At 44.9% G+C, this 12,556-nt stretch overlaps 1 protein-coding gene across 6 annotated transcripts in view; it reads left to right on the top strand.

Moving 5' to 3' along the window:
• The first annotated feature begins 11,744 nt into the window (after positions 1 to 11,744).
• The window catches only part of KIF1B (kinesin family member 1B), a 134,549-nt gene continuing 133,737 nt past the window's right edge, over positions 11,745 to 12,556 (top strand). For all 6 annotated transcript variants that reach the window (XM_046661801.1, XM_046661797.1, XM_046661800.1 and 3 more), the window contains exon 1: positions 11,745 to 12,096. The gene's annotated coding sequence lies outside the window, so the exon portion shown is untranslated. The remainder of the gene's footprint in view (positions 12,097 to 12,556) is intronic.

The following is a 12,556-nucleotide window of genomic DNA, read 5'->3' as shown; positions in this document are numbered from 1 at the left end:
TTTCTGCAGCTATTGAGATATAAATACAGTTTTTGTTTTAGGCTGTTAATGTGGTGAATTATACTGATTACTTTTTGAATATTAAACAAAACTTGCAATCCTGGAAGAAATCTCACTAGGACATCAAGTATTATTCTTTTTATATATTATTTGATTCAATTTGCTAAAATTTTGTTAAGAATTTTCACATCTATCTATATCTAATATTTGCATCACAAAGGGTATTGCTTTGTAATTTTCTTTTCTTTTTTTTCTTCTTTTTTTTTGAGGAAGACCGGTCCTGAGCTAACTGCTGCCGATCCTCCTCTTTTTGCTGAGGAAGACTGGCCCTGAGCTGACATCCATGCCCATCTTCCTCCACTTTATATGTGGGACGCCTGCCACAGCATGGCGTGCCAAGTGGTGCCATATCTGCACCTGGGATCCGAACCGGCGAACCCCAGGCCGCCGAAGCAGAACGTTCAAACTTAACTGCTGCGCCACTGGGCCGGCCCCGGCAGTTTTCTTTTCTTTTTCCGGTTTTAGTAACTTCCCCACTTACTTTTTCTCTACATTTGAGACGCCAGTTTTCAAAGTCACTATATTGCTCAATTCAGTGATTCAACATTATAACTATGATGCCATTTCTACATATGTATATTTACATATTTTGTAATATTTCCCCTCTTTGTCCTTTCTTGGTGTTTTCTGGTAGACTTTCTCAATCTGATTTTCTAGTTCACAAATTCCTTCTTTGTAAGCATTTTCCTATTGAGCCCTGTATCTCCACTTAGTTTTTTTAAATAACTGTTTCAATGTCATTACTTGTTACCAATAGCCTAACTCTTTGAAGATATTTATTATGCTTATTTGACAATTTTGTTGTGTCTAGTCCATTAATTCTGTTTCCTATGATAAAAGTTGTTCAGTTTATTGTCTCTGATTTATATCACGGCTGTTTGACTCCTTGCATGTGTTGTTATTTTCTCATGAGCTCTCATTCCCCTGGGACTTATAAGCTACCTGGATCGAATGCGTACTGAGCAAGGCTGAAGCTCAGGCCCTGGTTTGTGCCCTCCCGTGTGTGTGTGTGTGTGTCTGTGTGTGTCTGTGTGTTGAGGGGTTGTGTCTCAGAAGGCAGAGTTGGTGGCATTAAATTATAGGTCACATAAGTCCCTATTTGTCATCCCCACAGGTCACCCTGCCCTTCAAGAAACTTTCTTGTACCTTCCCTAGCTCTGTGCTCTTCTAAGAAGAGCCTTTTCCTTGGTTGTAATCAGCTGGTCTCAGGGGATGGAGGAGAAGGCAACACTGGGGTCAGGCTGTCCACCAATGTGTGCTGCCTGTTCCTCCCGCAGCCACCATCTGAGCCTCCCTAAACTGCCCCTGCACCTCGTGCTGCACGGCCGGGGAGAGCTCAACCTAAGGCAACGTGGGGAGGAAAAGGAACACAACTCACCGCACAGCTCGCCCCCAGCCTCCGCTCCACCCACAACCATGCCCCACTGCCCTCCAAGCTGCCATTACCTCCTGTCCCAGAGCCATCACCTTCTGTCTCCTCATGGATTTCTCTGTTTGCATATGGTTTCCCAGTCTCATCCACCTCCCTCTCCATTCTGGCCTCTCCACGGCTGCATTCAGTGGTGCAAATTACAGCCCCATCTAATTCTCCCAAGAATGTGAGTGTGGTAGGTACTATTATCCACCTCATTCTACAGATGAAGAAACTGAAATTCACAGAGGCGTTACCTTACATGCCTGCCACTATACAGCTGCTGAGTGAACACACTGAGGCTCATCCGTTTCTCCCTGCCCGCGAAGGCTGTAAGGCAAGCTTTGGAGTATTTTGTCTCAAAGAATAAAGAAACGTGGGCAAGAGCTTTGCTTCAGTTATTTCCAAACCCCGTGGGATCCTGGGATGGATAAAGGAACCGGGGTGTTGCTGATTCAGGCAACAGTCTCCTTGAAATCTTCCGTCGTTTTGTATGGTTTATCAATTTTTCTGCTGGTTTAAAGTATTTATACTGTTTTGTTGAAAGCTAAGCACATTGGATAAATTACCACTAACTGAAAGGTAGAAAGGGGACAGGCAGACTGGACTGTGCTCAAAAGACATGGTCTCTCCAACCCTGTAATGACTCGAAGCTCTTTTTGTGCAGGGGGTGTGTGTGTGTGAGACAGAGAGAGAGAGAGACAGAGGTAAGGAGGAAGGGTGCGGGAGAGAGGGAGGGAGAGCGAGACCTGATTAATTGGTTGTCAGAGCTCGTCTGGTCACCATGTCTCTCTGCTCACTTCGCTCCTGGGGTTACAGCCTTTGGAAACTATTTCTGTACCTTTCAGCCTCTTTGTGAAACGAGCATGTTACCTGTCAATCTTACATGGTGGAAGGAAATTGCTGATGTAATGGCTTTAAAAAAAAAACACCACTTTGAGTGCTTATAAAGAAAAGCACATTACAAATAAATAGGGCTAATTTTTAGCTATAAACACAGAGTCAGCTATTTATACAAATATTATAGATCTAAATGCTTAGCTTCTTCCTTAGAGACGTCTTGTCTTAGAAGCCTGTGCTTTCTCATCCTTTCAAACCACAACCTACTGAGGCCCTCAGTGGCACATAAACATTTTTCTTTTCCAGTTGATTTCTTTAGGATGATTGGCAGCCAAGGGGGCCTCATCCTCAGTTCTCTGCATGCTTACTGCTTTGTGCCCATAAATCTGGGACGAGAACAGCATTTAACTTAGAGCATTGCAGACCATCCTGGTATTATGACCACTTATCTCAAAACTCTCTGCGTATCCATTTAAATGGCCAATAAAAGGGTTGGAGGATAAGAAGAATAAAGTTGGTGAATGGGGACATGCACTGATGACTATAAGAGGCTCAGAGTATAAACTAGAAGGTTTAACGGGTGTTAAGAGTTTGAACTGAGTGTCCCGTTGCTCCACAGAGATAAACGTGGGTTCAGTTGTATATTAGGATTAAATTTAAACCCCCAGATCCAACTTTCCTATTAGTTGACTTGCCTGGGAACTCAAACAGTCAGGAAGGTAGCAAGTGAGAGGAATAAAAATCAAGTTCTTAGTCCTTACTCATTTTCCTTTTGAGAAAATTGAAAACAGAGTCTCGATTGAAGGGGAAAGAAGGAAAAAGACCTTTTAAAAAGATAAGCAGCTTCTGTTTCTCTGATTGCCAAGAATGGACTAAGAGCCTGAAATTGCTGCCAAGTAACCTCTTTAGCTATGAACTGAATATACCGTCTTTTCTCTTTTTGCAAGTTGTGTCTTCTTGCTGAAGTGCACACATACTTGGCTGTGATGCAGATATGACCTAATTTCGATGTAAAGTGTGTGGGAGAATGAACTTTTAAAGTAATGCTTCTAAAGCTGAGATGTTTACAGTAGAGAGAATGAATTTGGTTGAATCAACCGCTTAGAACACTATCTTGCTATTGATGGAATTCTGGTTTTTTTCTTCTTACTTTCTTCCTAGTTAACACAGTCCATTTTTGTTTGTTTCTGTGTTATGAGGGGCATACAGTGCTGTGCTGAAGAGCGTGGGTTTTGGAGCCAGCTGTCCATGGATCTGAACCCTGACTCCACCACCACTTAGAAACTGTGACCATGAATAAATTCCTTCACCTCTATATGAGTTTCCTGTGGCCTCTGTAACAAATTAGCACAAACTGGATGACTTCCAACAACAGAATTTCATTATCTCACATTTCTGGGGGCCGGAAGTCGAAAACTGGTATCAGTGGGCCGAAAAGTCAAAGAATTGGCCAGGCTGTGCTCCTTCCAGGGGCTCTAGGGGGGAGCCTCTCCTAGCTTCTGGAGGCTGCTGGTATTCCTCAGCTTGTGGCTGCGTCACTCCAATCTCTGCCTCTCTGGTTGCACTGCCGTCTCCACTTCTGGTCAAGTCTCCCTCTTATAAGGATACACTTGATCGCATTTAGGTCCCATTTTGATAATCCAGGATAGTCTCTCCATCTCAAAATCCTTAGTTTACATCTGCAAAGACCCTGTTTTCATATAAGGTGATATTTGCAGATTCCGAGGGTTAGGACCTGGTATCGTTGGGGGACCGTTTTTCAGCCTCCACGACCTCTCTGAGTTTCCTTATATGTGAATTTCCAACTATGAGCAAGCCAATTTTATAGGACTGCTGTGAGGATCAAATCAGACGATTAGTGTGGAGTGTTTACTAGAGCTCTTGGTTTATAGTAAACGCTCAATAATTACCAGTGCTATCATCAGTATCACCATCATCATCACCACCATCTATTTAAATTCTCCCTGCCTCTGGAAAGGAAGAAAAAAATCCAGTAAGTAAAGAATGTTAAGATATTAGAACCTGAGCATTCTTTAGAACTCGTCTACTCTAATTGCCTTATTCTATAGATCAAAAATTGAAGCCTAAAGACATTGACTTGCTCATGATCCCACTGCTAGGATGAAGCAGGTTTATTTCATCATAACACTTTAGATACTGTGCCTCTGTAATCTGTAGCTAGGGAAACCAAAGGAAAGGAGTGATGAGGGGTCAGTTAGAGAGAAGGAGAGAGAGAATAAAGATTCCCTGAGCTTGTTTCCTGACTTGACGAGACCGTGGCTCTATTATTACTGTGATGGTGCACCAGACGTAGTCCTTTACACTCACACCCTCGTTTGAGGGGCTGGCCCTATGGCCGAGTGGTTAAGTTCGCGCGCTCTGCTGCCGGCGGCCCAGTGTTTCCTTGGTTCGAATCCTGGACACGGACATGACACTGCTCATCAAACCACGCTGAGGCAGCGTCCCACATGCCACAACTAGAAGGACCCACAACAAAGAATATACAACTATGTACCTGGGGGCTTTGGGGAGAAAAAGGAAAAAAAAGAAAAGAAAAACAAAAAAACACACCCTCGTTTGAGTCTCACAATGTAAAGAACGATTTAAATATTATCTTCACTCCCATTTTAGAGATAAGGAAACTGACGATGATGTGCTCAAGGGCACACGGCAAATGACAGAATTAGCATCCAAACAGTCCGATTGAAAAGGGCAGGTGCTCTTAACCCCTCTCTACTCGCTCTTTCCAGTAGATCCTTTCTCTCAGCATGAATTATATATTCATCGCAAGTGATTGTGCTCGAAGCAAGAGCAGTAAAATGCAGTTCCCACGAGACACTGTCTGAGAGCTAGAGCTTGGGGGCAAGCTACATCTTCAGGATAGACTCCTTGGACTGGAGATTCAGGAACGGTGAAGATGACAGGGTCGTCTGAGATGTTATGACTGTACTGAGCAGCGTTCAGCTATGCATATTGTGCTCCCAGCTTTCCATTTTGCCTAGAATGTCCCCATTCTCGCGGCCCAGGGGTCCCTCCTGGCAGCTGGACTCTCTCTGGAGCTGTAGGGAGCCCATTTCAGGCACCATTTTCTGCCCATGTGTTTCAGGGCCATCTGTCACTGGCACAGAAATTCCCGGAAACAACAGTTTGGTTTCTTTAATCACGGCTTTAAGACCAAAGTTAATGGATGCGAGGTTGTTCCTAATTAGTAAAAATGCCTGTTACAGAAAAGTGATGCATAAACTGCAATTCAGAAGAAAGAAATCTACACAGAGGGTTCTTATTTGGCCAAAATGATAGATCCCCAGTCATGACCACGGGAAACAGCCAGACACACTGATTATAGCTGACCGTGTTTGTGAAGAGCCAACAGCTGATTAAAACAAAATCTTGGGCACTCAACATTGGGAACTAAGAGAACACACCGAATTAAAATTCCCCATTCTCTTAGTCTTTGTAGAAATATCAGTGTTTGGTTCTTGATTCATTACTTCTGCATGGATTGTTTAGTATTTTGTTTAGCATTTTGTTTGTTTAGCATGGTTCTCAGGCCAGGTGATCCCAGCAATTTGCTAACTTGTAGTGTGATGTATATATTACGTGTTAAATTGATATTCATTTAAGTATAACTGGGCATTGGAGGAAAAGGAAAAAAAATAACACCAATTGATTTTGCTACTGCCTTTAGGAATTTTAGAAAATGTGGTCCAGGCAGAGACTTGTTTTTCTTTTCACTGTCTAGAAGCGAAACTGTTCAGAAGTTTCACTGTCTAGAAGACTAGAAACTTCTTTTCTTTTTTTTTAGAAACTTATTTTCAAAGGTGTTACCTTTGTCCTTTACTCAAATGTTTTTGGAATTACTCTTCTAGAATTGTGTTTATATCCTATAGCATGATTTTGACTACTCTAGCCAGTATTGGAATCCATTTTTTGTATTAATCTGGCTTTTGAATATAGCCAGAAGTCATTTGGATACAGATGTTGTCACATAGCTGTTTTTTTTGAGATTTTACATACGCTTTTTAAAATTGTAAGCTTTGTAGGAATAAGCCTCGCTTCTTCTGGCATCACACTCCACCATTTCCAATTTGTTCCTACCAATCTCGTTAGCTAAGGATTCAGGCAGTCGAGCTTGTTAGAATTAGTGATGAAATATAAGTAAAGAGACAGCGAATGCAGGCTTGAGGAACTTTCTGGCGAGTAAGATGCAAAAGTTTTGTAGCATTTATTTTGGCTGATTTTCTTTTCCTGCCTTCTGGATTTTGGGTAGTTGAAGTCAGCAAATAAAAATCAGTCCTCGGAAGACTAGAGGTTAGTTGTGCTGGTCAGTTTCCTAACAGGGTGAACTGACCCATTTTAAAGCATCTTCCAGTTTTGATTCTCTGATTCCAAGTAACCTCAGCATAAGTGGTGTCACTGTGTGTTAATATTAATGCGTTAAACCAAATTGCATTCTGTTTAAGTATTCACTGAAAGAAACAGATTTATTGATTTATCTTGAGCTCTGTATTGTTATTTAATACAGTGTTTAATACAATCTGTACAAACTTATCAAATAGACATTAACTAATTAATATTTACAAGGACTTTGTATAAAAAAACAGATGCTTTCTAGCTTCAACATAGTAGCCTCCTAGGTCCAAAAATATAAGCAATTCCTATTTTTAAACGTGCAACATGACCCAAGACTTAGGTACATGTGTTACCTGATCTCCATTAAAATAACCAGGAAATAATTCTCTCTATGGGCATGGATACTCCTGCAGAGGACTGCAGTCTTAATTCTCCCAGAAATAAAAATGGGCTCTTCCTGTATTTTTGTCGGTGCAAGTGGCAGCCTGGAGCAGTTTAGAATGGACATGAACTCTGAGTTAGGAAGGCCAACCATTTGGCCAAGATGCAGTGGCCTCTTACGACGCAGGCTGTGAGACCAGTGCGTCTAAAAACCAGGTCAGAGAGAGGATTATGGCTTACGATCTCCCGCCCACTCAGCTCCTCATGCCCAGCCCAGCTGCCACAGGTCAGTCCTGGCCCTTCTGATCCAGCTGCTGACCCAGCCTGCAGAGGATTACTGGTAGGATCACAGCTGGGATGCCTTCGGACAAATATTCTTTTCAGGTGATGAAATATTTTTTCACAGGCAGTCAAATAAAGAAACTAATGTAGTGGTACCCACCCGTGTACCCACCATCCAACTCTATCAACATTTCCATCCTCCTGACTTCTGTTTTTCAAGAAATAAAATATTACAGATACAGTTGAAGTTTCCTGTGTCTTGCTTCCTAATTCCTTTCTTTTCTCTCTCCTAGGGTAGCCTCTATCCTGAATTTGGTGATTATCATTCCCATGCATATTTTAGGACTTCATTATACATGAACGTTGACCTAAACAGTGAAGTGTTCTCCATGTTTTCAAACTTTATGTATAAATGGCATTATACTGCACACATTATTCTGCAGTGCTTATTTTTTTTGTTCAGCTTTATGTTTTTGAAATTTAGTCTTTGTGCTAGCTATTTACCTACTGTTTCTCAGCCCCATACCCACCCTTCTTCCATCTGTATTTCTCAAGCTTCTTTGCTAGCTGGTTTCCCTCTGAATTCTGCCAGTAAGAGGTATTGAGATGAGGATAGAAGTCATAGTTTTATTTTTTTGGTTTTTTCCCCCGCTTGTGCTCTTTCCCTTCTCCTGGTGCTTTTTCCTGACACAGTAACCTCTTCTCTACACCCCCAGCTTCAGCCCTGACCCCTCTTTCAGTCTCCCAGCTTTGGTAAGACCCCTTCCTCATTCTTTCTCCCCAATGGTAGGCATATGGCACCTTCCTGAAGTTTCTAGTCTCTGAGTTATCATCCCTTCTCCTTTTTTCTCTTTGAGCCTTGAAACATCTGGATAACCACAGTGAACGTGAACTTAACCACTACGCCACCTGGCAGGCCCTAGAAGTGTTTTTTAAAAAACTATAGTAAAATTCATCAGTCTTTTGTAGTTAGTACTTTTTTCCCCTTGTTTACGACATTTTTCATCTCAAGGTCATAAAAATATTTTATACTTCTTACTAAAATATTTAAAGCTTTACTTTTCTCATTTAGGTTTTCAATCTACCTGAAATTTATTTTTTTTATAGTGTGATGTAAGGATCACATTTTTCACCATACACTTAAGTAATCATTCCAGTGTCATTTATTATCATTTGTAGTTTATCATTTCCCCACTGATTTGTAATGCCAATGCTGCCATGTGTTATATTCCCATACGCATGTGGTCTCTATTCTGTTCCATTTCTGTATTGTATATTCTTGTGCCAATGTAACAGAATTCTAATTAGTATCATGTTACAGAAAATCTTGTTAACTTACGGGCGCGTCCTCACACCTCATTCTTCAAAATTGCTGTGGGTATTCTTGGCTGTGTTCTAGCATATGCATTTTTTTAAATGGACATGGAATGGATTTGTCATTTGAATTTTACCATCATCTTGTCAAATCCCATGAAAAATCATGTTGAAACATTCACTGAAATTACATTAAGTTGCGGGGACTGGCTGGTGGCCGAGTGGTTAAGTTCACCTCCACTTTAGTGGCCTAGGGTTCGCCAGTTGGGATCCTGGATGTGGACCTACACACCGCTTGTCAAACCATGCTGTGGCAGCATCCCACATAGAAGAATTAGAATGATCTACAACTAGGAGATACAGCTATGTACTGGGGCTTTGGGGAGGACGGAAAAAAAGGAAATTACATTAAGTTTGTGGGTTAACTTGGAAAGAATTGACATCTTTGTAATGTTTTCTTCCTGTCCAAAAATAAAGAATACTTTTCCATCTATTTAGATCTTCTTTAATGTGTTTCATTAATACAGTTGTATAATTTTTTCCTTATGGGTCTTTCTCATCTTTTGTCAATGTATCCTTAAATGTTTAATTGTTTTCTTGCTATTTTTAATAGGATATTTTTAATTCACTTTTTTTATGGGCTATTCCTAACAAAAAGGAACACTTTGGATTTTTGTATACTGATTTTGTATCCTGAAACCTTATCAGTTGTAGTAGTGTGGCTGTTTGCATCACATTAATAAATCTTTTGATGTTCTTTCCTTGCATTCCAGGGGTAATTCTACCTGGCCATGGCTAAATTCAATATTCGACTACTTTACAATTTTTTTCTATTTTATTTATTTATTTTTTTGAGTAAGATTCGCCCTGAGCTAACATCTGCCACCAACCCTCCTCTTTTTGCTGAGGAAGACTGGCCCTGAGCTAACATGCGTGCCCATCTTCCTCTACTGTATATGTGGCACACCTGCCACAGCATGGCTTGACAAGCGGTGTGTAGGTCCCCGCAGGTGAAACCTGGGCTGCGGAAGCAGAACCTGCGAACTTAACCGCTGCGCCACCTGGCTGGCCTCTACTTCACAATTTTTTTTTAAAGATCTTATTTCTTTCCCTTTTCTCCCCCAAATCGCCCAGTACATAGTTGTATATTCTTATTTGTGGGTCCTTCTAGTTGTGGCATGTGGGATGCCACTTCAGCATGGCCTGATGAGTGGTGCTGTGTCTGCGCCTAGGATGCTAACCCGCTAAACCCTGGGCCACAGAAGCGGAGGGCACGAACTTAACCACGTGGCTATGGGGCCGGCCCCACTTTACAATTTTTAAGAGATGCCTTTGTATGAAATCTGTAATGTGAGTAACTAAATGGCACTGCAGAGTGAACATCTGTCAGAGGGGCAAAAGGCTTATCTGGCGCCAGCTAGTTTGGCCTTGAAAGCTTGAAGAGCCTTATCTGCCTCTATTGACCTTTCTCTGTGTGCCTTTGCTTAATTTGCCTAGAGCCAATTGCCACCACATTCCTTTCACTGTTTTAGATCCTTTTCCTTTCAGCTGCATTGACAGTTCAAACAATATTAACTGCTATCCAGGTGTTTGTAACTCTCCATGGTGCTTATCATAGTACTTCCACAAAGAGCTCCCACCTAGGAAAAAGTTGGTGTCTGCTGATGAATTGATGAGCTTCTGTTTAATAACCATTGTAGTTTCATTTTTGTCTCGGCCTTCAGGAAGCTAAGAGCTGAGTTTTGCACTCAATGGTAGCACATTCCCTTGATTCTGTTTCTTAACATTGCTTTTCTCTCTGTGCGCTCCCCTTGTTCACACAGCCCCTCCCCATATAGTCTTTTATCACATTTTTTTATTGTTATTAATTTTACTCCTTTTTTAATGCTATACACTTTTGCTTGTATGCTTCAGTGTAAGCTATGTCAAATCCTTTTGCAGGTAGGTGGAGTTTAAATTCTAAATAAAATGAGAAATGTTCAATAAATGTTGACTGAATGGAGAGTATGAGGACTTTAGTCGGGGTGGAGATTTTGGAAAATCATTAGCGTAGAAAATTAATTTTGATGTTCTAGTGTCTATGCTTATAAGTAAGGCTTTTTACACCTAATACTGTACATATTGAATTCAGGGGGGAAAATATGATTTTACTTTCAATTCTTGCTAGTATATAGAAAAATCATTTCCCAACCTTATGAAATAATGGTGCTTGGCATGACAATTGCACATGTTACAGTTGAATATTCTATTTTACTAAGTACTGAAACGGACCGCTCATGAACACTTGTGGGCTTTTTTTTTTTTTTTTAGCTGAATCTAAATCTGATTTTTAAAAATCGCCGCTTGAGCGCTTGTCTTCTTCAGGTTTCTGAATTCCAGTATCGCTCCTTCAAAGGCATCTCCCAGAGAGAGAGCTCGGCTCATTAACTCAGGGGCGGTACAAAGCATTTTGTTGGTCTACTCACGGCCCTTACTCGGTCTCCCAAGGAGACAAGTTGAATGCCTACTAAGTCATGCTTTTCTATTACTCATTCCGCCTTTTCTCCCAAGGTGGCGTGTAGGAGGTGTTGTGATCGGGCTCGATAAGAATAGGCCTGGCAGTTTTCTGAGGGATAATACTCATCCCTTAGCGTGTTTCAGTTCCGACCGCGCTGTGACGCGCGGTTTCAACGTGTGAGATGTTTCCCAGACGGACAATGACTCCACACTCGGTGGCCTTCCACATTCATCTCAGCTCCTCCGCAGGCGTCGGGACCCCCGCGGTCCCGCCCCGCCCCGCCCCGCCCCGCCCCACTTAGCCAAGCTTTGTCCATTTACAAGGCTGGTCATCGGGTTGGTTAGGCACTGCTGCTGCCGGCCGACGCCCTGCGGGGGTCACTCGGGAGGGGCCTCTGGGCGCCCTCTTCGCCCGCCCCGCACCCTCGCCGGCTTCAAGGCCACCAGGGGGCGCTCCGGCGTCTCTGCAGCTTCTCGCCGCAGCCCCTCTCCGCCTCCCCCTGCGATTGGCCGGCCACCCCGAACTCTGCGGTCCGATTGGCCGCTGCCCGTGTCAGTCACGGGCGCCGGGGCGGGCCGAGGTGACGCGCGGCTGCCGGGCTCGGGGCGGTGTCCGGCGCCGGCGGCTGCGGGAGGAGCTTCGCGAGGACCGACTCGGGGCGGTCAGACGGCGACGGTCCTGGGAGGCGCCAGCGCGAGTCCGAGCTGCTCCCCGCCCGCCGCAGCTGCCATCGCCGGCCCGTCGGCGCGCCCCGGCCTCCCGCGCTCGCGCCCTCCGCCCGCCGCGGCCTTCGATGCGGGGCCGGGCCGCTGCGTGATGGGACTGCGGAGCGGCGTCCTGCGGCTCGCGGCGGCCGCTGCTCACGCGGAGGAGCGTCGGTGCCGGGCCCCCCACACCCCCGCGCGCCGCGGCGCCTGCTGACCCGACCCGCCGGCCGGTGGTCCGCAGCGCGGCTGAGGTAAGGTGGGCGGCGGGCGGCGCGGCGCCGCCGGGCTGGGGAGGGGACCGCCGCGGGGGAGGGGCGGCCGGGCCGGGGTCCGGGCGGGGTCCGGCGGAGGAAGCGCCGGGCCGGGCGGGGGCCGCGGGCACGGAGGGCGCTGCCCGACTGTGGCCCCGGGCGGGGCAGGGGCGCGGCGCGCCCCGGGCTTGGGTCCAGCGGCCTGCTGGGTCCCCCGCGGTGCCCCGCACCAGCTCCGGTTCCCCTGAGCGGCCAGGCTCCGGCAGTGCCCGGCGGTCAGCAGACCCGCCGCTGTCGGGCCGTTCCCGGGGCGCTCTGCGCACGTTGCAGCGTGTGGCCGCGGCGGTGCTCGGGTTCGCAGCCACCCTTTCTTGCTCCCCCGTCCCCTCTGCCCGTTGTGGCTGGCATCGGGGCTTCGGCTGGGAATGTGGTTGTGCCCGTCTGCCGGAGGACGGTGGGA

This window comes from Equus quagga, chromosome 5 (genome assembly GCF_021613505.1).
Source record: "Equus quagga isolate Etosha38 chromosome 5, UCLA_HA_Equagga_1.0, whole genome shotgun sequence".
Lineage (NCBI taxonomy): Eukaryota > Metazoa > Chordata > Mammalia > Perissodactyla > Equidae > Equus > Equus quagga.
Note: the sequence above shows the minus strand (reverse complement) of the source record. Positions and strands in the feature narration are given on the sequence as shown.